The 26371-nt window shown below is 41.0% G+C and overlaps 1 protein-coding gene across 2 annotated transcripts in view; it reads left to right on the forward strand.

The window, feature by feature from the left end:
* Window positions 1-26371, forward strand: part of PRKD1 (protein kinase D1) — a 146173-nt gene that overhangs the window by 52454 nt on the left and 67348 nt on the right. The window lies entirely within an intron of this gene.

Consider the following 26371-nt stretch of genomic DNA (forward strand, 5'->3'; position numbering starts at 1 on the left):
ACTAATGCTAAAATGTTCCTTTTGAATATATTGCCTTAAATTTAATAAGTCTGAGCACTTAGGCAAATTCTAGATTTGGCAGTGTAATACTCTTCTCCAAAGAATGTAGGGTTTCTTAAAACTTCTACAGAGAAAAAGATATGTTTGAATCTTTGTCCATCACTTTGGAATGAAGACGTTTCTGAACTTTTTAATGACTTCTCTTTGTTAGAGTACTAGGTTAAAATCTGTAAGGGAGGAATACAGTGGGAACCAACTGAAGTTGTTGAGGGGTTTGGAACACAAGCCCTATGAGGAGAGGCTGAGGGAGCTGGGGCTGCTTAGCCTGGAGAAGAGGAGACCTGGGGGAAAACTTATTGCTCTCTACAGCTACCTGAAGGGAGGTTGCAGGCAGGTGGGGGTTGGTCTCTTCTCCCAGGCAACCAGCACCAGAACAAGAGGACACAGCTCAAGCTGTACCAGGGGAGGTTTAGGCTGGATGTTAGGAAGAAATTCTATACAGAGAGAGTGATTGCCCATTGGAATGGGCTGCCCGGGGAGGTGGTGGAGTCACCATCATTGGAGGTGTTCAGGAGAAGACTTGATGGGGTGCTTGGTGCCATGGGTTAGTAGTTTAGGTGGGTTGGATTGGTTGATGGGTTGGACGCGATGATCTTGAAGGTCTCTTCCAACCTGGTCTGGTCTAGTCTAGTCTAGTCTAGTCTATTCCAGGAGAGTTAGTCAATGTAATGTGTTATTTGTGTTTGACTATGCTTTTAAAAACAAAAAGGAAACACTTTATTGTTTGCAGTTGGCCTCATTGGGACAGCAGGTGCAGTTTCGTCCTTGCAATACCCCACATTTCAGGTGCAGTAATGAATTTTGTACAAGTGACGGTTTGGGAAAGGAAAATACTAGCCCTGTGATGCTGAAATGTCTTTAATTCATCCCTCACTTAGAGCTCACAAATACTAAGCATTTGTTTATTTTTATTTTTCCCCCCTTCTTTTGTAGGCAGCCCCCTTACCAGCACTGATAGGTCAGTCTAGACTGTAGGTCCAGTGCACCTGTGAGACAGTACCTCAGGAATAAATGCTCTGTGTATGGAAAACCCACTTGGGCATTTACCATTAACATGAATAGCTTGTTACAAAACTATATAACCTAAATTTTTGTGATGTACTAGAATAAGAGAGAGACATGACAGTAATACAGGTGGATATATTGTATTGGAAGAGGTTACCAAAAATCTTCAGGTCAATAGGAAAACAATTCTGGGGTGATGAAAGTAGGATTAATGAGATTGATTTCATGTCTTTGTTAATCTTTAAGACCTTTCTGGAGGAAAACTTGCATTATTTGAATCAGAGTGTGTGTGTGTGTGTGTATATGTTGAAGTATTTGCACATTAGTAAAAGTTCATACTTCGTATACTTTCTGCGCTCTTTCTTTACCACAAGCTAGTATAAACCACTGCAAATTTATCTGTGGGAGATATCAGCAGATTTCAGCTTTAATATTGTGAAGGTTCAGAAGATTTTGCAACAGCTTGTTCATTATGCCGACTTCTAAGAGGGTAAATCTGATTAGCAGATTAGTAATAATTTAGTATTTTGGTAAGATTAGCAGCAAGATAGGCGTGTTTTTTCCCTTTACATTCAAATAGGATTCTAGGACTTAAAAAAGGACCTTCTGAGTTTCTGCCTGCTGTTGCTGACAGTCATATAATTTAACTTGTGTTATGATGTTGTCAAACCTGACTTTTAAAATACTCTTTTCTGCTCCCAAGGCTTTTGTTGTAAAAGCTACCCATAAGATAAATGTCTTTGGAGCTAAGGAATCCTCCTTAAATACTCAGTCTGACTCTTTTCCTGGTCACCAGATACATTTGTTAGGCTGAATCTTGATTTTTTCCCCCTTGTTGTTTTCCTTCTGTTCCAGATCTTGATGTTACGTGTAATGTAAGCTGCTATTACTTTCTCTGTCAGGTTTATTGAGACAAATTAACCAAATCAAACTTAGTCTCATCCCATAAGATACCCATTTCCTTCATCATATTAGTGGTACCTTTGAACAAACAGTCAATTTGATTATTTATTTATTGAGATAATTTATGTTTTGTCTCAGTGCTGAAGGGACCTATTAGCTGGTATACCAAGTAACAATACATAAGGGAAATCACTGATATTTAAGAAGGGTAAGCATGACATCTGTGAAACAGCTAAAAAAAGTAACAGCTAAAGAAGTGTTTGAATTTTAGTGGCAATCAGTAGTCTTTGATATACTATAATTGTGGCTTCAACTGTGAAGTGCATGCTTTTTGTCCCTCTCAGGCCTGGTTGGAAGACAGTCTAAAACACTGCTTTCTGCCCTTGTTTATGGATAGGATAAATTGAAGTAGTTCTTTGGTATCTGAGACCCAGATCCTCCTTCATTTTATTTCTGGAATCAGTGTTCAAGGAATTTTGTGCCTTGTTCTCCTCTCATCGCACTCCTTTACTGGCATCAGCCAAACTTGCTGTTCTTGTTATGTAAATTAATCCTCCATGTTTCCTCCTTGTTATTCTCCTTCTAATCATAGTTGAGAAGGTTGAACAATTAGAATCAATTAATATAAACAACATTGTGCAGCATGCTTGCTATTTTTGTCATGGGGGGTGGCAGGGAGAGAGCCCTCTGACCTGATGATCTGCTCAAGTCACTGTAAAGAATCATAGAACCATACAATGGTCTGGGTTGGAAGGGACCTCCAAAGGTCATCTAGTTCAACCCCTCTGCAGTAAGCAGGGGCATCCTCAACTAGATCAGCTTGTCCAGAGCCCTGTTGAGCCTCACCTTGAATATGTCCAGGGATGGGACTTCAACTACCTCCCTGGGCAACCTGTTCCTGTGTTCCACCACCCTCATAGTAAAGAGCTTGTTCCTAACATCCAGTCTAAATCTACCCTTCTCTAATTTCAAACCATTGTCCCTTGTCCTGTCAGTCCAGGCCTTTGTAAACAGTCTCTCTCTAGACTTCATGTAGACCCACTTTAGGTACTGGAAGGTCATTATTAGATCTCCCTGGAGCCTTCTCTTCTGCAGGCTGAACAAATCCTGCTCCCTCAGCCTGTCTTCATAGCAGAGGTGTTCCAACCCCCAAATCATTTTTGTGGCCCTCCTCTGGACCTCCTCCATCAGAGAAGCATTGTATGCTAGTATAAAGACATAAACTTACCTTTTTTTGTAACAAATAATTCATAGAATCACAGAATATTAGGGGTTAGAAGGGACCTCCAGAGATCATTGAATCCAACCCCGCTGCCAAAGCAGGATCACATAGGACAAGCCGCACAGGGACACATCCAGCTAGGTTCTGAAAGTCTCCATAGAAGGAGACTCCACAACCTCTCTTCATTGTTAAAAGATCTAGATTTTAAGATTTTGTGTAACTTCAGTGATCATTTTGCTATGTATATTTTTATTTATTGATTTCCAGGTCTCGAGGGAAAGCGTTCATGTAAAATGGCACTGGTGTATGGTGAGTTATTTAGCCATTGTGGTTGGCAGGTGTGGGGCTTTGTGGTTTAGTGGTTTCTTACAACTTCATGCAGGCACAGGCTTTGGAGAAGGGAGAAGGGGGTGGGTGGGGAGAGGTGCATTTGTTTCCTGATGATTATGTTTTTATTCAAAATAGAGTTGATCATTTTTTCCTCCTCTCTCACTAATTTGCTTCTTGCTAGTTTGAAATTTTCTTAAAGACCCTGTTTCAGAGATGACTGCTGCATCTGAAACACAGGATTGGATGTCTCTTTGAAATGCCATTCTGTTTAGAAAGAACACCTACCATTTAAGTAAAATTATAGTGCTTTGAAAGCAAAAAAAATAGTCTTTTGTCACTCTGGTATATTTATGCATATTTCATTTTAACCAGAAGTGGTTGGGTTGTTTTGTGGTTTTTTTTTTCCTTTTGGCAGAAGTAATCACTGACAGAATGATTTTAAAAAGTTTTTTAAATACCAGTATGAAGACATCTCTTTCTGTAAAAGTTCCTCCTTACAGCATAGTATATTCCTTGTTGATTTTGGTGGGGGTTTTTTGTTTGTGTCTTTCTCTTATTTATTTATTTGTCTTGTTTTAGCTTTTTCTCTTTTTTTTTTTTTTTTCTCTTTCTTTTTGTTCTCACTTTTTGGTAAATACAGCCAGTGCTACTCAGGATCAGATTGTTTCACTGGTTTAGTTGTGTGAGCTTGTGGGTGAAATTAGCTGTTTTTTCCCTCAAAGCCATCTGTAGTTTAATATGGGGTCAGAGTGGCTGGAGAGCGGCCAGGCAGAGAGGGACCTGGGGGTGCTGGTCGATGGTAGGCTGAACATGAGCCTGCAGTGTGCCCAGGTGGCCAAGAGGGCCAATGGCATCCTGGCCTGCATCAGGAACACTGTGGCCAGCAGGAGCAGGGAGGTCATTCTGCCCCTATACACTGCTCTGGTTAGGCTGCACCTCAAGTACTGTGTCCAGTTCTGGGCCCCTCAGTTTGGGAAGGATGTTGAGTTGCTGGAATGTGTCCAGAGAAGGGCAACAAAATTGTTGAGGGGTTTGGAGCACAAGCCCTATGAGCAGAGGCTGAGGGAGCTGGGGTTGCTTAGCCTGGAGAAGAGGAGAATCAGGGGAAAACTTACTGCTCTCTACAACTGTCTGAAGGGAGGTTGTAGCCAGCTGGGAGCTGGTCTCTTCTTCCAGACAACCAGCATCAGAACAAGAGGACACAGTCTCAAGTTGCACCAGGGGAGGTTTAGGCTGGAGGTTAGGAAGAAATTCTACACAGAGAGAGTGATTGCCCATTGGAATGGGCTGCCTGGGGAGGTGGTGGAGTCACCATCACTGGAGGTGTGGTGACTTGATAGGGTGTTTGGTTGCATGGTTTAGTTGATTAGGTGGTATTGGATGATAGGTTGGACACGATGATCTCGAAGGTCTCTTCCAACCTGTTCTGTTCTGTTCTGTTCTGTTCTATTCTATTCTATTCTATTCTATTCCATTCCATTCCGTTCCGTTCCGTTCCGTTCCATTCCATTCTGATGTGAGGAACTTGTCACAGACTCCTTGCTTCTTATACCCACCAGGCAGCCCAAGCTAATGGTGATTTGTCCTTACTCAGGCTTTATTGTTTTTTTCTGAGCCTACTGCAGAGCGCTAATTGTCCTCCTTTATTGTGGTTGTAAAACCCTTAGAGGAAAGAAGGGAGCTGGTCTGTATTTAGGACGAGAGATTGAACAAAATATGTGCAAGTTTGCAATTTGGAATGATTTTGATAGATTTGATTTTGATTCTGGTGAGACTCCACCTGGAGTAATGTGTCCAGTTCTGGAGCCCCTGTACAGGAAGGAGCTGGAGGTGCTGGAAGGTGTCCAGAGAAGGGCCACAAGGATGATCAGAGGGCTGGAGCTCCTCTCCTATGAGGACAGACTGAGGAAGTTGGGGCTATTCAGTCTGGAGAAGAGAAGGCTCCCAGGAGACCTAATTGTGGCCTTCCAGTATCTTAAGGGGGCTTACAAGAAAGCTGGGGAGGGACTTTTTAGGGTGTCAGGGAGTGATAGGACTGGGGGGAATGGAGAAAAACTAGAAGTGGGTAGATTCAGATTGGATGTTAGGAAGAAGTTCTTCCCCATGAAGGTGGTGAGACACTGGAACAGGTTGCCCAGGGAAGTGGTGGAAGCCTCATCCCTGAAGGTTTTTAAGGCCAGGCTGGATGTGGCTCTGAGCAGCCTGATCTATCGTGAGGTGTCCCTGCCCATGGCAGGGGGTTTCAAACTAGATGATCCTTGAGGTCCCTTCCAATCTTAACAATTCTATGATTCCATGATATTGAGGAACAGCAGATGTATTATCGTTGCACTGAAGAACATGCAGCATTTTGTCTTCTTCCCTTGTACAGAAAAATCAACAGTTGCAAAGGAGATTCCTGGATGACTCCATATTTCATTACCTTTTAAGTGGTTGAAATGAGCAGCCTTACCGTGCATATCTGTAGATTGTGCTGTCATGGAAAAGAATGGCTATTTCTGAGTGGTGAATTACTTGGCTTTCTGAAGGAGATTATCTGCACAGACTTCTGTAGGCTGTAAACAGAGCTTCTTGCTATAACCGTGTTTGTGGCTGTGGGCAGAGATGATCTGCAGTCTCTAATCAGAGAGGTCCAAAGAAGGATCAGTGGGCAGGGAGGAGGGAATGGTAGGAAACCAATAAGCACAGTGTAAACTTGCACATAATTTGAATATGCACCTGCCTGTGGATATGATATCTGCATCTGTGCATGCAAAATTGATTCTGGCCTCAGTAATTTGGTCTATCTTCCCATTTGAGTCTCCATAACAATACAGATAATTTATTTCTACCTCATTAAGTTTTCTTCTTCTACTGGTGTTCCCCAGGGGTCAGTGCTGGGTCCAGTCTCGTTCAAAATATTCATCAGTGACCTAAATGAAGGGACAGAGTGTACCCTCAGCAAATGAGCTGATGATACAAAACAGAGGGGACCGGCTCAGACACCAGAAGGCTGTGCTGCCACTCAGTGAGACTTGGACAGACTGGACATCTGGACAAATATGAACATAATGAAGTTCAACAAGTGTAAATGTAGAGCCCTGCACCTGAGATGGAATAACACCATGCACCAGTACAGGTTAGGGGTTGACCTTCTGGAGAGTAGCTCTGCAGAGATGAACCTTGGAGTCCTGGTTGATAATAAGTCATCCGTGGGACAGCAATGTGTCATGGTAGCCAAGAAGGCCAGAAGTATACGCAGGTGCATGAAGAAGAGTGTGTTCAGCAGGTCGAGGGAAGTTCTCCCCATCTACTCAGCCCTAGTCAGACCACATCTGGGATATTGTGTACAGTTCAAGAGGGACTGGGAACTACTGGAGAGAGTCCAACAGAGAGCTATGGGGATAATAAGGGACTGGAGCATCTCTGTTATGAAAGACTGAGAGTCCTGGGGCTCTTTAGTCTGGAGAAGAGAAAGCTGAGAGGGGACCTTATCAGTGTCTGGAAATATCTGTATGGTGGCTGTCAGGAGGATGGAACCAGTCTCTTTTCAGTGATACCCAGTGAAAGAATGAGGGGCAATGGACATAATCACAGGGAATTCCATTTCAACATGAGAAAAAACTTTTTTACTGTGAAGATGACAGAGCACTGGAACAGGCTGCCCAGAGAGGTTGTGGAGACTCCTCTTGGAGACCTTCAAAACCTCCCTGGATTTGTTCTTGTGTGACCTGCTCTAGGTGGTCCTGCTCTGGCAAGGGGCTTTGACTGGCTGATCTCTGGAAGTCCCTTCCAATCCTTAGCAATCTATGATTTGATGACTCTACTTGTTGATTTTAATTAATTTTATTGACTTTTTACTTTATTTGTGAATCAAAACTCCTTTCTCCTCTGTGTAGAGATGACAGAATGGTGGAAATTATGATGCTGGTAAATCATTTGGAGAGGAAAATCTGGGTGATTGGACAGAACAGAACTTCTACTTGCATGCATCCTCTTAGTGGACAGTTAAATATTAGGCTCTCTCCACTTGATTTTTTTCTTTGTTTTCTTTCTTTCTCATTACATTGTAGATTTTAGTGTGTTCCAAGTTACATATGTTCAGCACAGCAAGAAATGACTATGAGCCAAGAGAATCTAAAAGTCTGTTTTAACTTAGCACACATAAGAGCAATTACCAGATGCTTTTAAAAATCAGGGCCTCAGTCATTTTATCCTTCTGAAAATTCCAAAAGGTCAGAGTGGTCTGTCAGTGCATCATATCCAGTTTCAAGTGCTTATTTACCTTGTTGGAGCATAGCAATTAATGAGCAGGGTATACTTCTCATGGTATGTTGCATGAACTGAATCAGAGGTGACATACCCATGAAGTGTTCTGTGGTGATTGCTTTAGGGTGCTGAAATGTTGGCATTTCAGGAAAGAATGCTGGATCACTGCTCAGATCAGTGCTTGTTTGAAATGTTTATGGCTTTGTTCTCACACAGGTGTGCACTCACCAGTTTTAGAGGTAAGAAATAATTGAGGTGAAATTACCTGCTGATAATAAATGATTAGTTGAGCAAAAATATTCATTGCTGTGAGTTAAAAAAAAAAAGGTAAGTAATTCAGGAAGCACAACATTGCAAAGTGGAAAAAAACAACAAAACCTCTACATTTTTTCCTCTTTGCAGTTACAGATGATCTGATACAGGAAAAGGGATTTCTTCATTATAATCTTAGTAATATATCCATCCATTACTTCATGGCTTGGTGATGCATAGTAATAACACTGCCACTTGTGGAGAATCAACACAGTTGAATAAGTTGTGGGAAAATACTTAGATTAATGTTTCTAAATGATCACTAAGTATTTTTATGGTCACTGTGACCCCTTCAGTGCTTTAAGAGTGGGTAAAAATGTTGGGAGCCAGGTGGTATGAAGCATGTTAGGTGGCATGCGGGTAATGAGCACATGATAATAGATGTTGGTGTAGCGAGCACCTTGACTGTTCAATACTGGGCATTGGAAATGTGGGTAAGATCACCCATAAGGGATGTAGAAGCACATCTGGCTTGGTCTGGACTCTGAATACTGCACTGGGCAAGAGTCTGTTCCTTGAGAGAGGCCCTGAGAATTTATTGCTTGCTGCCACACACAAGAAAATGTGTGATCAGAGCTAAATGGTTTAACCACCACAATTCTTGAATGAAAAAATAGAACTGGTCTTTTTAGTTACTGCTTTAATTTCCAGTGTGGTGTGGTTTTTGTTGTTGTTTTGGTTTTGATGTTGTTGGAGTTTTTTTTTTTACTTGGTTGGTTGGTTTTTGTTTGTAGATGGTTGTTTTTTTTCTGTGTAAGAAAACATGGAGGGGAGGGGCAAAAAGAGAATTCAAAAGTTCAAGGAACAACACTTCACAGGTTTGGTTTTGTCTTGCTAGAAGAGATGAGTGTCTTAGTCACCAGCAGGAAATTCAGAGAGCTTAACAGAGTTCCTGGGTTTTAAAATGGTGATGAATGAGACTGGCTGGGGTATTCCCTCTGTTTTCCTTTCATTAGAAGTTAGTCTCTTAACATTTTTACTCCACATTGGAGGGTCATGCAGTTTATGTGATATACAGGTTTCTGCCCCCTTTGGCTCTGAAGCTTGCTGCCCATCTTCCTGCTTCTGATCTATTGCAAAAGACCAAGGCAGCCCACTAAAACTTAATTCTGCACATTCTTCTGTAATATCTGAGATCTTGTTCTCTCAGCTGCTGGTAATACAATCTCCTGCTCCCTGCAGACTTCCAGTTGCTAGGAACTTTGTGTATTAAGTGTCTGGCTCTTCAACCCCCGGCTGGCTGGGTGCCAAATGGCTGAGACCTTAAGCAAATGAGATTACTTTACAATGACTCTTTTGTTATTAGAACTTAGAAGAGTTTCTTTGCATGTGAGATGAAGGTCTGAAAAGTTTTCTTAGTTTAATATGTCAGCTGCTTTTCCCTGGCAGGAACAGAATTTTGACTTTGCCTGTAGTTCTCTTCAAAATATTGTGGTTTGTGCCAAAGACTTCAGTTTCTTTGTAAAAGGCAGGAAGCCATCATTTCCTTGCTATAAGTGATACATTTTTAATACCATATTCTGCATGAAATTACCCTGTCAACCAGTAGCTTAAAGGAGCTGATTTACCTTTTTGTTCTCAGTGTAAAAATTTCTTTTATGCAACATTTATAAGTTAACCACTCTGACTTCAAATAAGGGGAAAAAAAAATCATAATCTTACAACTTTTATTTTATGGCCTTGTTTAAGCCATTTCTTAAGAAGACTCAAAAAAATTCCTTAAAATTTCAGCATCAATTGTGGAACACAATTCTGCAACTGAAAATCGTGGCACTGAAACCTCAGGGGAGACCTTGTTGCTCTCTACAGCTACCTGAAAGGAGCTTGTAGACAGGCAGTCAGCAACAGAACAAAAGGACACAGTCTCAAGCTGCACCAGGGGAAGTTTAGGCTCAAGGAGAGGAGAAAGTTCTTCACAGAAGGAGTAATTTGCCATTGGAATGTGCTGCCCAGGGAGGTGGTGCAGTCCCTGTCCCTGGAAGTGTTCAAGTGGGGACTGGACGTGGCACTCGAAGCCATGATTTAGTTATCATGAGGTGTTAGGTATTAGATAATAGGTTGGACTTGATGATCTCTGAGGGCTTTTCCAATGTAGTTGATTCTATGATTTCATTAGTCTATGAAACTAAATATCCAGAGACATGATTGAGTCAATATTTGCAAAAGCATTTATGTTCTTTTTAGCACCAGGATAGCTTCAATCCCATCAAAAACAGTAGGGGTCCAACACAAGAGAGGCAGAACCATGAGAGTTCTTGTCACTTGTTGACCCAGAGAACAATCCCATTCAATGAGAAGAAATGAGATTAAGTGTAAGAAAGATGTTGAGTTGCTGGAAGGTGTCCAGAGAAGGGCAACAAAGCTGGGAGGGGTTTGGAGCACAGCCCTATGAGGAGCGGCTGAGGGAGCTGGGGGTGTTTAGTGGGGGAGGAGGCTCAGGAGAGACCAGATGAGGCACTTAGTGTCATGGTTTAGATGGTGGTGGGTGATAGGTTGGACTTAATGGTCTCAAAGGTCTTTTCCAACCTGGTTAATTCTGTATTCCAATTCACTGACTGTGAAAATCTTTACTGGAAAAATTAGACACTTAAGTGTTGCAAGATGAGGATGATAGTTGAACATTAGAAAACCCACACAGAAATTGCCTAAAATCATAGAATGGGTAGGAAGAGCCCTCCAAAGGTCATCTAGTCCAACTCTCACAGAAGTAAGCAGGGGTATCCTCAACTAGATCAGGTTGCCCAGAGTCCTGTAGAGTCTGGCCTTGAACATCTCCAGGGATAGCGCCTCAACTACCTCCCTGAGCAACCTGTTCCAGTATTCTGCTACCCTCATGGTAAAGAACTTTTTCCTAACATTGGGATTGACTGTGTTAATTTAATCTGTTACTGATATGATTTCCAAGATGGACATCCTGGACATCTTAAATTCTCAGGCAACTTTTAAAAGCCTTTATGTTTAAAAATACTATTGAGGCAGATAGGTCTGGGTGAATTTAAACTGTGAAATAAGCTGTCAGTGCTATCTGGATGGAGGTGGACATGTATTCACCCACACTGAGATGCAAAAACTTCCCTTGTGAAACGTGACAACTATGTAGTGTTGCAGAGGAGCTCTGCACAACAGTTCAGGATAGAAAATGAGGATGTATTTCTTTGGTTGAACTTACACTGGGTATTTCAGATAATCAGAAAGTAAAGTCACAGGAATGTGACTTCCAGAAATTAGTCACTGCAGCTCTAAACTGCAAAGCACATACTACAGCTCTAAACTGTAGGAATGTGCCTTGGGTAGTTTATTTTTCTTACTCTGAATGAAAGTAATTTTTTAAACTTGTTAATTTTTTTTTTGTCTGCCAGAAAACTTGTAGATACAGGCAAAGAAAGACTCCATAGGCTTTCCTCCTGTTTAAAGTCAGGATCAGTTTTGTTTGCACCCTTCTTGTCTGCCTAACCAGTTTGGAGAACGTCTAGTGATGGAGATTGCAGAGCTTCCTCAATGTCATTGCCAGCTTTTAAACCATCCTTAAATCTCCTTTGAATACAACCTCTACTGCCTAACTAACAGAAATGCTTAGCTCTTTATAGCTTTCCTTCTTGTATCAGATTTTACAGAACTCTGCTTATTGGAGATGTCATTGGACTGTCTCTGGGTACCCAGAGGTGGATAAAGCTTTACATTAGAAGTCTTTTCAGTGCCACAATGAGTGGCAGGATAATGCCAGATAGCCTGACTGTGAATGTTGTTGCTGAGTATGGCATTATAGTAATTTGTTCTAATAATTTTCTATAAGTGAAGCCATGGAGGTTGTCTGAATTAATTCATTTTCTGAGTGTCTCTTTTAGAAACAAAAATCCAACAATGTGCAAAGACACTACCATGTTAGTTTTTCAGTGAGCACTTGTTTTAGCTGCTTAAAATAAGGTGGGGGGGAAACTAATAAGTTGGACCAGCAAAATAATTGTTGTGTTGTGTTGTCTAATTCCCCATAGCCTCAGCTGTCAGAAATTGGAACTCACTGTTTCTTTGTCTGCAAGGTAGATGAATCAATAGATAATCAGATTTCACTTTCTCGTACTGATGCTTATCAAAAATGATCAAATCACATCCTGTCCTTCCTTCAGAAATTAACAGTTTAATCCCCTGCTGCCACATACAGGAGGGCATGTCTTTCAATTCCTTCCTTACTGTATCATTCTTCTCTTCAGTCCTTTCTCCAGTGTCCTAGTTTTTTGACTTTCAAATCTCTGGGTAGATTCCAGTGGTAGTTGCATCCATGCCAAAAGCAGAGGCAATAAATCAGCATGCTTCTCTGATATTCCCTAGTTCATGGCTAAAACCATTCACTAAGAATGCCTGCTCATCTAATTGTGCACTACATTAGCTAAATTTCAGCATTGCTTTGCAGAAAACAGTCTCCGTTACATCAGAGCAGCTTGTATTCCATTTGTGCTGGGCCCTGACATAGGTCAGTCAAGATATCACCGTTAAGTCATGCTTGTGCAGTCTCATAACCAAGTTATGCAGGTTTTCTGTAAAGAGCAGTATTGTCCTTCATGTTTTCATGTGTTGAGGTGTGTATCTTTTGTTACACTTGTTTGAGAACTCTACCATTATGCAGGTAGCTCTGCTTCCCTTTTTAAAAGGAAGTTAATACTGGTTTTCCTCCTCTTGATTGCTCCAGAACCCACCCTTTGACTTTACATCTCTTTCAGTTTTGCTTTAAGAGTTGGTTTTGGACATGCCAATATGAGCTTCAGTGAATAGTCTTCAACACTGACTGTCAACAAAGCTGGTGGGGGTTTTGGAGCACAAGCCCTGTGAGAAGGAGCTGGGGTTGCTTAGCCTGGAGATGAGGAGGCTCTGAGAAGACCTTATTGCTCTCTATAGCTACCTGAAGGGAGGTTGCAGGCAGGTGGGGGTTGGTCTCTTCTCCCAGGCAACCAGCACCAGAACAAGAGGACACAGCTCAAGCTGTACCAGGGGAGATTTAGGCTGGAGGTGAGGAGAAAGTTCTTCATAGAAATAGTAATTGGCCATTGGAATGTGCTGCCCAGGGAGGTGGTGGAGTCACCATCACTGAAAGTGTTTAGGAAGAGACTGGCTGGGGCGCTTTGTGCCATGGTTTAGTTGACTAGATAGTGTTGGATGATAGGTTGGACTCAATGATCTCAAAGGTCTTTTCCAACCTGGTCTGGTCTGTTCTGTTCTATACTTATCTTATTCTATTCTATTCTCAGTTAAGATTTATCCATGAGCTTCTTTCAATGGTTTTCCTAGCTCTATGAAACTATTCCTAGCTTCACAGAAGACTTAAACATACGTTTAATTTTGAAGCCTGAATGAGCCAAGAGTTTTTCCTTCAATTTATGCTTGTTAATAAAGGATGTGCAAATGGAAACAGAGCATCTACAAGCACTTCTGTTAAGAAACACCATTGCTGACAGGATGCCTGGGTAGAAGAATCTTAGTTTAGGCCTTTGCTCTCAGGATGCTTTTTTGGGGGTTTCAGTCTCTTAACTGCCAGTTTCTGTTGAGTGCTCATTACATGCATGGAAAGTTTGTTGTGATCTGTTTGTGATCCCATACATCTTTCAGTGGCTAGTGTTTCTTTAGTGGTCTTGTCCTATACTGATGATTAGGACTATGTTCAAAAGGTCATACAGTCCAGCCTTGAAACTTTCAGGTAGTGAGGCTAGAAGCCCAAGTGGCCTCTTCCTGAGTGGCAGGGAAAAACATTTTGGGTGTGGTGCACAGTGAAACCTGAACCTCCCCTGACAGGCCTTGCTCAGATTTGCAAAGATGTGCTAAATTCACATAAAACAATCCTTCACAGACATTTCTGTTCTTTACTGGCCGTCCCAGGCAGCTTCCTGTTAATATTCTGGGTATTCTAAACCACATTTTGAATGGGAAATTAGTATGTATAACTTCATATTGTGAGTTCTTATTTATAAACAAGTTAGTCCTCTGATTCCCTGTACAGAGCTGGTTCTAGATACATGCACTCATGCTGAAATCGTAGAATCATAGACTCACTAAGGCTGGAAAACACCTTTAAGCTGGTTGAGTCCAACCATAACTCAGCTGCTGTGACCGCTCAACTATCTCCTGAAGCACCACATCTACACACTACTGAACACCTCCAGGGATGGTGACTCCAACACCTCCCTGGGCAGCCTGTTCCAGTGCCCCACCACTCTCTCAGTAAAGAAGTTTTTCCTAAGGTCCAATCTAAATCTCCCATGGCACAGCTTAAACCTATTTCCTCTCATCCTATTGCTAGTTACCTGGGAGAAGAGACCAACACCAGTCTCACTACAACTTCCTTGCAGGTAGTTGTAGAGAATAATAAGATCTCCCTTTAAACTTCCATTCTCCAGACTACCAACCCCGGTTGCCTCATGTGATGCCCTCCAAACCCCTCATCAGTCTCATTGCTCTTCTCTGGACAAGCTCCAGGACCTCAGTGTCTTTACTGTACTGTGGTGCCTAGAATTGAATACAGGTGTCCCAACATAAGTGCCCTCAGCTTTTTCCCATGCTATAATCCCCTCTTGATTATATTCCTTAGAGGACTGAGAAGCCTATTTACCCTGTTATTTGATGTTGTCTCTGTCTTTTATCAATGAGGATCCTGTTGTTAACAAATGGAAGTAGACAACTGACCAATGAGCAAACTAGTTGTTAGTACTAGAAGTTGAACCAACATGCTTCATATACTTAGTCATTCACATTTCTCTCAAGTTCAGTAGAAAAAAGCCCTTTACAAGTGTTTTTCAAATGACTCTTACAGTCTTTCCTGGAATATAGAATTAATGTTGAGAGCTAATGAAAAATTTAATAGATTTTTAAAATATCTTCACACTTCATTCAAAATGTAAGGCAGTTGTGCTTTTTCAGGAGGAAGCCATGTATTTGGGAGTGCTTTAATTAAAACAGTAGCTTCTGTTAGGGCTGTTTTATTTCGTTTCCTTACAAACCCCAGATTTAAATTCATCTTTTGCAAATTACTGAAACTGACACTTCTCTTGAAGGAAATGGAGTGTATTTTGGAAGCAGATTAAAGGTATAAAGAGGTGAGAATGATCTCTAGATCTCTCACATTTATTAGGTCTGTCTAGATCTCTTACTTCATCCACAGAAACTGCGTGTAAGCAGTTTATGTGTTGTGCAATCTGTAAGAGATCAAAGACATTTGTTCTATGTCTGTGTAGTCTATTGAGTTATGTACATGACTGAGTCTCTTGAATTGATGTAGTGCTTGTTCAGAGGCTGCTAAAACACATCTGGTGACAGACTTGCAGAAATGGAGGGGCTGGGTTTTTTTTTTTGTTTGTTTATTTTAAAAATCATGTGTAGAATTGGCCCTTGAATTGGTTTATTTTCATCTTAAATTAGGAGTTTGTTTTGGCATAGAATTAGTGAGACTACAGCTTCAAAAAGAGTGAATGCATGTGAGCAAGGGACTCTTTAGTCCCTGTCTGAACACTTTTTGGTTAAAGGAAGTAGAAGAAAGACTTGATTTTGTTAGTTGATTCATCATCCTTTTTTCTGCCTGTTCCCTAAAGGGTAGGAAAGTTTCTGCTCCAGTTCTCAACCTTCTTGGTGAGAACTGCAATCTGTTCATGAAGCATCTACACAAATGGATGCCTGTCAACAATCTGACACTGTTGTTGTCACGTTCTTCTCGTCAATGTTTTGCAGGAAGCTCCGTAATTCTGTACTGGGATGGACAGTGTTGAGCTGCGCAGAGAACAGATACAGGAACTGTGGGAGCCTTTCTGCCAAGGTCCCCATATTGCCTTAGAGAAATGTGACATTAATGGTTCAGTGTTAGTAGAACAGTGCTCCCAAACTCTCAGTACAAAATAACTGAAAAGACACAAACTGTTAGTGCTCTCCCTCAGTGCTTCTGCCAGTGACAATTTTCAGGGGAATTCCACAGCCTGTGCAGATTTGGTAGGTGTGATAATACTTTTGGCTCCAACAGAATGTGGAGACCAGTTTCTCTTTTGAGACTCATTGTTGTGTGTTTATTATTATTACTTTTCTAGATATTTCTATTGACTTAACCTCTTAATCTAGAATAGAATAGAATAGAATAGAATAGAATAGAATTGAATTGAATTGAATTGAATTGAATTGAATTGAATTAACCAGGTTGGAAGAGACTTTTGAGATCATCGAGTCCAACCTATCATCCAACACTATCTAGTCAACTAAACCATGCCACCAAGCACCCCATCCAATCTTTTCCTAAACACCTCCAGTGATGGTGACTCCACCACCTCCCTGGGCAGCACATTCCAATGGCCAATAACTCTTTCTATGAAGAACTTCTTCCTAACGTCCAGCCTAAACCTCTCCTGGTGCAGCTTGAGACTGTGTCCTCTTTTTCTGTTGCTGACTGTCTGGGAGAAGAGACCAACCCCCAGCTGGCTACAACTTCCCTTCAGGTAGTTGTAGAGAGCAATAAGTTTTCCCCTGAGCCTCCCCTTTTCCAGGCTAAGCAACCCCAGCTCCCTCAGCCTCTCCTCACAGGGCTGTGCTCCAAACCTCTCCCCAGCTTTGTTGCCCTTCTCTGGAAATGTTCCAGCAAGTCAACATCTTTCCTACATGATAAAGTGAGCCACACAAGTTCTATGATTCTATGATTCTAAGTCTGTTTTGATTTGCATGGCATATGAGCTTACAGAATTTTTATGTAACCAAATGTGCTATTTATTTATTCTTTACATCCACTTGACTCTGGTCATCTTCATTGTATTGGAAGGTGTAATAAAATAGTCACAAAATAATAGTAAAAAAACCTAACTCATGCTGAAGATGAACTCTGAAGAGTCAGAGGCTATTTTGAACTAAGGCAGTCTTTACATGTTATTAGTGAAAATCAATTTCCAAGACATCATGAATACATGTTTTTGGTAACCCATTACATGCAGTCATTCAGAATTAAATAATTCCAAGTCTCAATGGAAAAAATAAATCTTCTTAGTGGAAACAGAGAAAGTTACAATAATGACTCATGGTAACACAAATAATTACTCTAATTATGCTAAAATCCTCTTTGTTTGGGAGAGAAGTGTTACCATTTAAGATTTTTAGTGCTTAACTGCATTGAGCTGAGGTGGGTTGACCCTCAAGGGTTGTGATTTTAAAAGAAGTAAGAAGAATATTGTAAATAGGGAACAACACTGCCCCATAGTAAAGCTTTAAGACACTTGACTGATGTTAGAAATGCACCAAGTGGTGATGGTTCTCTGAAGTTATATCCAGAAATTGCTCTCTACAACTACCTGAAGGGGGGTTGTAGTGAGGCAGAGGTGGGTCTCTTCCAGGCAACCAGTACCAGAACAAGAGGGCACAGTCTCAGGCTGCATCAGGGGAGGTTTAGGCTGGAGGTTAGGAGGAAGTTTTACACAGAGAGAGTGATTGCCCATTGGAATGGGCTGCCCGAGGAGGTGGTGGGGTCGCCATCGCTGGGGCTGTTCAGGGCGAGGCTTGACAGGATGCTTGGTTGCATGGTTTAGGTGATTACGTGGTGTTGGATGATAGGTTGGACACGATGATCTTGAAGGTCTCTTCCAGCCTGGTCTATTCCATTCCATTCCATTCCATTCCATTCCATTCTATTCTATTCTATATATATCTGAAATAACCAAAATGAGAATACAGGCTCAAGCCATGGCCCCAAAATCACACAAATGTTTTAGTTGTTTATTTGCATGCTTCCTGATACAGTTTGAACTGTGTCAAATCACACTCTGTCAGATGATGCCCAGATGGTTTGGGTCCTAGCATGCATAAGGGACTGTTCAAAGTAATCACTGGGAATGGCATCTCCCTATTTTGGCAGAAAGTGGTCATCTATATGGCAGTGAGCCATTTCTGTGCCACCCAGCACTGGATCTGGAGAATGGTTCCTGGCTGGTTTAGTGGGTATAATCTGGAAAACTTCTCTGTTTCACTTCATGACTAAGTCAGAAGCAAACCTACTACTTTTTTGGGGGGAACCCATAAGCAAAAATGGTGCAAGAACCTATAGTGCTGTTCCTTTTTTCTGCTTTATCCTTGTAAACCTGGCTGCTTGTTGCTAACCTCAAGGCTCACAAGGCATGCAGGTCTTTCCTAAGTGTATTTTCCTTGTTCACATCATTTCTCTTCCTAGACTTTCAAGATTTTGTCAGTTGCTTCTTTACCTTTCCAGGTCAAGATCTTTGTTCATCAATCATTCAGCTTCCTTTCTGTAGCCATGACCTAAACCCATTTTGCATAGCACTGCAATGTAGGCATTATCAAGATGGTTAGTACTACTCTTCTTATTTTCTGATACCTTTCTTTCCTGTACCACTGAAAGCTGATTCTCTGGAGAAAATACAAAGAAGGGTTAAAAATAGATGTATGGCCTGTCCTAACTGTTGTGTGCCTGGCAAGTGCAAGGAAGTTCTAGAAGGGGAATGTTGCCATATCCTGAAACATCCTGGGATGAGGAGTCTGCTGCTGGAGCAGGCACCGGCTCCTGGTCTTGCTCAGATGTTACTATGTAAATTCTGGAATGGGCTGCTCGAGGAGGTGGTGGAGTCACCATCACTGGAGGTGTTCAGGAGGAGACTTGTATAGGGTACTTGTTTGCATGGTTTAGTTGATTAGGTGGTGTTGGGTGATAGGTTGGACACGATGATCTTGAAGGTCTCTTCCGACCTGGTTTGGTCTATTCTATTCCATTCCATTCCATTCCATTCCATTCCATTCCATATAGCCATAGCATGAACTTCTGTTCAAATTGCAGAATTTGTGTTTGTACTAAGTGTGGTGGTGTATGTGAAGAAAGTCTTTGAAAGCTAACTACTGCATTTTCCAATAAAACTGTGAAGTCTCTTGTTACTTACCTTATGCATACCGAACTAAAGTTTTCATGATAGCATTGTGCTGGGTAATTAGAGCCTTTTAAAAGGGACTGGAGTTTTGGCACAGATAAATGAGAATTTAGACAGTACTTCTGGCCAAAAATTCTGTGCTTCTCAGTACCATGAATTTTTTGTCTTGTAACCTCTGTAGAGAAAGGAAATCCTGAGTTCTAAAAATAAAATGCATTGTTTTTTTAGGAATGTCAAAGAAGTGTGTTTTGGTTGGTATGATTGTAGATTTGTGTCTTTATTGTAAAACAATTGTATCAATGCAAGACTTTTTCTTTGTTTATTTATTTTTATACAAGTTAGGATTAGGTTGACAACAGCTGAGTCTAGTTGAGAGGCATCCCTGCCTGTGGTGGGAAGGTTGGAGGAGATGATTGCTCAGATCCCTTCTAACTTAAGCCATTGTATGATTCTATGACTCAACTTTTCCACATGCTATGAAGACCTTGTTTAGCCCACAGTCTTAAGCTGCACTGGATCGTGATCTTGGTGCTGAGAAAGACTTGGAGGTTCTATCAAGGTTCTTGTTGCTTTTCATGGTAATCACTAAGGGCTTCTCTAAGTAACTGAGAGAAAAAAAACAGCTGCTTTTCAGAAGGAAAAAAATAGTTACGACTAAATAAGGCATAACTCAATTTAATACTAAGAAAAAGGCCAAGAAGGACTGACAAAATTAAGACAACTCTCATTACTTCCAAGAATAAAGCAACAGAAACTGTCCCTTATAAGAAGCGTGCAAAATTGTGGTAACATAGATAGAAACAAGAAAAGGACTTCCCCCTGCCCCCTTTTTTATCACATTTACCTTTAATTATTTACCTTTTCTGTAAAAACCCCAACAATTGTAGTACACTGAAAGAAGTATTTTTGCAAGATGATCATAGCAACACACTTAATTTTTGACTATAGCATTACATTAATTATTACACTGAAGCCAACATCAGTATTTAAAGTATTCCAGTATTCCAGGTCTCCCAGATAAAGTACTTTGTGTAGAACTCTCATCAGTTTTTTGTTTGAGGTATCTACTTTGCTAAGCTTCCAAAGACATAATTATGAAACTAAAGTGGTCAGAGAGTTGTCTCACCTTGGGCAGAGGCACCTTGTCTTCTGTCTTCTAATTTTTATGGGAAACTCTGCTTTGAAACTGTGCTCAGGGGTGACCTTATTGCTCTCTACAACTACTTTAAGGGAGGTTGTAGACAGGCAGAGGTTGGTCTCTTCTCCCAGGCAGCCAGCACCAGAACAAGAGGACACAGTCTCAGGCTGCACCAGGGGAGGTTTAGGCTGGATGTTAGGAAGAAGTTCTACACAGAGAGAGTGATTGCCCATTGGAATGGACTGCCCAGGGAGGTGGTGGAGTCACCATCACTGGAGGTGTTCAGGAGGAGCCTTGATAGGGTGCTTGGTTGCATGGTTTAGTTGATTAGGTGGGTTGGATTGGTTGATAGGTTGGACGCAATGATCTTGAAGGTCTCTTCCAACCTGGTCTGTTCTATTCTGTTCTATTCTATTCTATTTGTCATGAGGTCTTGGGTGACAGGTTGGACTTGATGGTCTTTGAGGTCTTTTCCAACCTTGTTGATTGTGTGATTGTGTGTGATCCATATGTTGAATTGCTATTAAGTATTGAATGCGTCTCAATTCATTCCAGAAATACTCCTGTATTTAGATGCATCAGGTCTTTTACAGTTCCATTTCTTTAATAATAAAACAATTTGGTCGTCACAGCAATTGCATAATTTAAAAATTGTTTAAATACCACCTTTTTTTCCCGCCCCAGTTCATTTGCCTTTGATCCTTGTATTGAGAACAGTTATGGATATATGTGACTCAGCTTCTGCCTGCCTCTGGATGGATGTATGCCATTGAGATTACCGACTGATACAATGGATAATGGATTAAATTAATTACTGAATAATTATAATTAAGAGGTTCTAGTTATTGAAATTTAATGAGTCTGCAATTTTTTTGTAGTATCACTTGAAGTCTTTTTAAATGAAACCTAGAATTTGCATAATCATTTGGCTTCTATACAGTTATTGGTGAAATATTGTGGTGGATTTTCTTGAGATGTTTACAGTTGCTAAGGGTAAAAACACTTCAGTAATTGCTTCTGCTTTGGTATCTGCTGAGGAGAGGTTAGGGCTGAGCCTCCTTTTGCCCTTGTGTTATGGATAATCTGCTGGCAGTGCACCCACAAGCTGGGCAACACCAAGTCATTACTCGAGATCCTAATTAGCAGTTTTTGTCATTGGAAAAGTGATTATGTTAGCACATTAATGTATTTTTTAACTATTTAATGAATTTTTTCAGTCTTAGGGGTAAATAATAGTTATGTGATCTTCTCAGGAAGTGGAGGAATCACACAACCTTAGGCTGCTTAGGGGTGATTTCAAGTGCTTCCTGGATTTTACCATAAGATCTGCTACAATAAAATGAAATGTGCTGTGTAAGAATGTTTAGAGAGCAGGTTTTTAAAGCTCAAGGTTTGGAATAAAAGTCCATTATGCTTTTTCCAAGTAATCACATTTATTGTGGTAACATTACAGTACTCAATAAGGAGAAACTATTGGCATAGTATGAGGCTGGCATCATTGCAAAGGCAAGATTGGGAATGCTGAAAACTGACATTTAGGGCTTTGTTGTAGAAATTTCTGGAAGTTAACATAAGGGTAATCACACCTCTTGAGAGGGACATATATGCATTTTATTTCTTGTGGAGGTGTAATTGATTAAAGTAGTACTAAAGTAGCATTCACAGTCTGTGAATGATTGCTGCATCTATGTTCTGTAAATATTAATGCTTTAAAAGCTAATAAACTGGCAAATTTAAATCACTATTATCCAACAATAAATACATTGTACTTTACTGTGCTCTGGTAAGACCTCACTTGAAATAACTGCATCCAGCTCTGGAGCCCTCAAAACAGGAAGGACATGGATTTGATGGTGCTGGTCCAGAGGAGAGCCAGGAAAAATTATTGAAGGGCTGGAACACCTCTCCTACAAGGACAAGATGAGGGAGCTGGGGTTGTTCAGCCTGGAGAGGACAAGGCTCTGGGGAGACCTAAGAGTGGCCTTCCAGTACCTGAAGAAGGCTTACAAGAAGGCTGGAGAGAGACTGTGTTCAAAGGCCTGGAGCAGGCTGTTCAGAGCCACATCCAGCCTGGCCTTAAGACCCTCCAGGGATAAAGCTTCTACCACTTCCCCAGTATCCTGTTCCAGTGTCTCACCACCCTCATGGGGAAGAACTTCTTCCTAACATCCAATCTGAATCTCCCCATTTCTATTTTTTTTCCATTCCCCCGAGTCCTATCACTCCCTGACACCCTAAAAAGTCCCTCCCCAGCTTTCTCGTAGGCTCCCTTTAAGATACTGGAAGGCCACAGTTAGGTCTCCTCAGAGTCTTCTCTTCTCCAGACTGAATAGCCCCAGCTCCTTCAGTCTGTCCTAGGAGAGGTGCTCCAGCCCTCTAATCATCCTTGCAGCCCTTCTCTGGAGACGATCCAGCACCTCCAGATCCTTCCTGTAATAGGGCTCCATGTTAGATAACAGTTTGCTTTGAGATTGGTAGTTGTTTATAACTACCTGTTTTCCTTTGCAATGTTTTTCTCATAGTGTACTATGATATCCCTCTGATAGATTACAAGCTGCTTACCAGTAATGAGGCTGTGATACAGCCCTTCCAGTATGTCCACTGTACTAATATTAACATGGTAATGAAATGCTCTGTTTTATGGAGAATGTAGCTAATATGATGTATCTTCCTAATGTCTCTCATAAATTGACCTGAAATAGCAAAATTGAAAGAAGTTGTTTGCAAAATAGAAATAGGGCTCTTAGAATCATAGAATCAGCAAGGTTAGAAAACACCTCAAAGATCATCAAGTCCAACCTGTCACCCAAGACCTCATGACTACTAGACCATGGCACCAAGTGCCACGTCCAGTCCCCTCTTGAACACCTCCCGGGACAGCGACTCCACCACCTCCCTGGGCAGCACATTCCAATGGCCAACAACTCTCTCTGTGAAGAACTTTCTCCTCACCTTGAGCTTAAACTTCCCCTGGTGCAGCCTGAGACTATGTCCTCTTGTTCTGGTGCTGGTTGCCTGGTTGCCTCTTAGAAGGATTGACATTGGTTATTCTCTCCAATAGTAATTGCATTCCTTCTTCTTTCTATTTTCTTTCTTTCAAAATGGCTTTACTAAAAAATACTCTCAACTTTTCCAGAGCATCAGTGTCTAAGGCAAATCAGATTTTCCATTTACCTTCAGGTGTGCTAAAGCTTTCATTCATTTGGCCAGCCTGGTCTAGTGTGAAGTGTTCCTGCCCATGGCAGGGGGGTTGGAACTAGATGATCCTTGTGGTCCCTTCTGGCCCTGGCTGATTCTATGATTTTCTGAACCCCAGTTTCTATTCTGCCAAATCTTGTAGAAATACTGAATTTCCCTCCTTACAGAAATTACAATGACCATTTCACTTCTGATAATTCTACTTTAATCACCTATTATAACAAAGCAAGGCTTTTTATTAGTGTTAGGATTTTAGACCCAAGACCCTTTTGTTTTGGTTTTTAATTGGTTTTTAGGTAGCTTATCCTTTGTTAGCATTTAGGTAGCTTGGCATTTATGCATTTCTATTTGGCATTTCCTGTTTCCCTGTATCTGGCAAAATGAAATGCTATTTATAGTGCTCTAGTATCAAGCAATGTGGCTGCTTTTTGTTTACTTTTGTTTGTGCATCTCAGCGTTATTGTTGGCAGGAGTAAGCTTAGCCGAGGGAATATTTTTGTCGCCATTTCAACAGTTGGTCCTTACACAATGTTGTATTTGGAGAATTGCACTGTGAAACAGCTTTCTTGGCATGAGGGTGGTTTATCTGGGGATAACTAACTTGAACCCAGAAGAATCATAGAATGCTTTGCCTTGGAAAGGACCTCCAAAGGTCATCTAGTCCAATCCCTCTGCAGTACACAGGGACATCCTCTGCTAGATCAGGTTGCTCACAACCTTGTTGAGCTTGACCTTTAATATCTTCGGGGATGGGGCCTCAACTCCCTCCCTGGGCAACCTGTTACAGCATTCCACCACCCTCATGGGAAAGAACTTGTTCCTAACACCCAATGTACATCTACTCTTCTCTAATTTCAAACCATTGCCCCTCACCCTATCACTACAGGCCTTTGTAAACAGTCGCTCTGCAGCCTTCTTGTAGCCCCTTCAGGTACTGGAAGGCCACTATTAGGTCACCCTGTAGCCTACTGTCCTCCAGGCTGAACAACCCCGGCTCCCTCAGCATGTCCTTGCATATAATTTACTACAAACATGTTGTGATTGAATTTATTTTTCCCTATAGAACATAATAAATGACACCTCAAAATGCAAATATTTTCATGTATACATTTCCTGTATAGCAAATTGCTTTGAAAGCTAGAGTAAGCATTTCACATCTAAGCCCTGAATTTAGTTTGCTCTTGAGCTAGAAAATTGCTTTTGGAAATAGATTAATTTTTTAGTCTTAATGGGATTTGGAAATGATACTTTGAGAATTAAGGTCATTCAGCATTATTTGTCTTATTCTTACTGATTTAGTCCTTAGTATTTACTGCATCTTAGGGATGTGATGCTTGAAATATTTCATCTTCGCATTTGGGACTGAGAGAAAATGCCCACTGGGTTATGTTGTCTTTATGCACAATCAAGAATAGCTTCTCATATGACACAGACAAGCAATCTGTCCAGGTCTTTCAGTGTGCACATTAGACATGAACAAAAATTCTGTGTCTTCATACACATGTACTGTAACAGTATTTTGCAGATACTCTCTGAGAATGTTTTATGTTTCAGAGTCTATTAGTGACCATTTCCACCACATTTTTTTCAGTCAGGTAATCTGCCTAAATAAGTATTAGCAATGGGTTGGTACTTATGTTGTAATCTGGGATAAAATGTGACAAAATTTATGAGGTTGTAGACAGGTGGGGGCTGGTCTCTTCTCCCAGGCAACCAGCACCAGAACAAGAGGACACAGTCTCAAGCTGCACCAGGGGAGGTTTAGACTGGATGTTAGGAAGAATTCTTCCTAGAGAGAGTGAGTGCCCCTTGGAATGTGCTGCCCAGGGAGGTGGTGGAGTTGCCATCATTGGAGGTGTTTAGGAGCATACTTGATAGGTTGCTTGGTGCCATGGTTTAGTTCATTAGATGGTATTGGATGATGGGTTGGACATGATGATCTCTGAGGTCTCTTGCAACCTGGTCTGGTCTGGTCTGGTCTATCCTATCCTATCCTATCCTATCCTATCCTATCCTATCCTATCCTATCCTATCCTATCCTATCCTATCCTATTCTATCCTATCCTATCCTATCCTATCCTAATATTTAGATAGATTTAATTCAAACCAAGGATCTGACTATTTTTTCTCTCTCTTTTCAGTACGTGCTTTAAAGCTTAAAAAAAAAAGCATAGCTTTCTTAGGATGCCTGGATAGGTTCCAAAGTTTCCAGTAGTTAGTAATTAATACATTGTTTTAAAGTAGTTTTTGTTGGGTTCCTTCTATTCTGCATTCTTTTCACAATAATTATAACCTCAAAACCTGCCAGTTTATCTCTCAAGCCATGCTTATTGTTGTGTTTCTTTCACTGCACATTGATAGAACTCCTAAATAACACACAAAGTAGTTCAGTGATGTAAAATTGAATTTGAATCTTTTGTACAGAAAAATAGTTTCTTGGCTGTGTTTTCAAAACAAAACTCTGAATTCCTTCAACTGGGAGCATGAAAAACATTAATTCACATTTTGGTTTTGTGCTGCAGAAACAAAGAAACCAAAAAAGCCTGGGGGGGTTGGAAAGTTTCTTCTAGAATAATCTCAAATTTAGTTTAGTAGTTACTAGGTTTTGTAAAGCATTTTTAAATCTTAAATCTAGTTCCAAAGCTCCAAACTAATTGCATGGAAATAAATGATTATGATTAAGTTTGGAAATAGTGTTTTATGTGTTTACATAGTAGGCATCTTGTAACTTTAGCCTCAAGGAATAGGTATATATAATGAGCTGTCTTTTAGGCATTGTGCGTTAGGCAGAGCTGAAAAATACTTCCTCCAGTTTCAGAGCATTTTTTGGCAGTAATATGAGGAGAGATCATAGAATCATTGAATAACATAGACTGGAAGGGAGCTCCATAGATGATGTGTTCCAAAAACCTGCTCCAGGAGGGTCTAGTTAGCTCACCTTGCTCAGGAATGTGTCTTTGAAAAAGCTACCAGCAGTGCCTAAGGGATGCATTTATTTCTCTCTCATTTTCTAGTGGTTATGCATTGTTCACAGGGGAAGAGAAAGGCAAACGAATTTACTTGCTTGGGGGAGTA

Source organism: Dryobates pubescens, chromosome 5 (assembly GCF_014839835.1).
Source record: "Dryobates pubescens isolate bDryPub1 chromosome 5, bDryPub1.pri, whole genome shotgun sequence".
Classification (NCBI taxonomy): Eukaryota; Metazoa; Chordata; class Aves; order Piciformes; family Picidae; genus Dryobates; species Dryobates pubescens.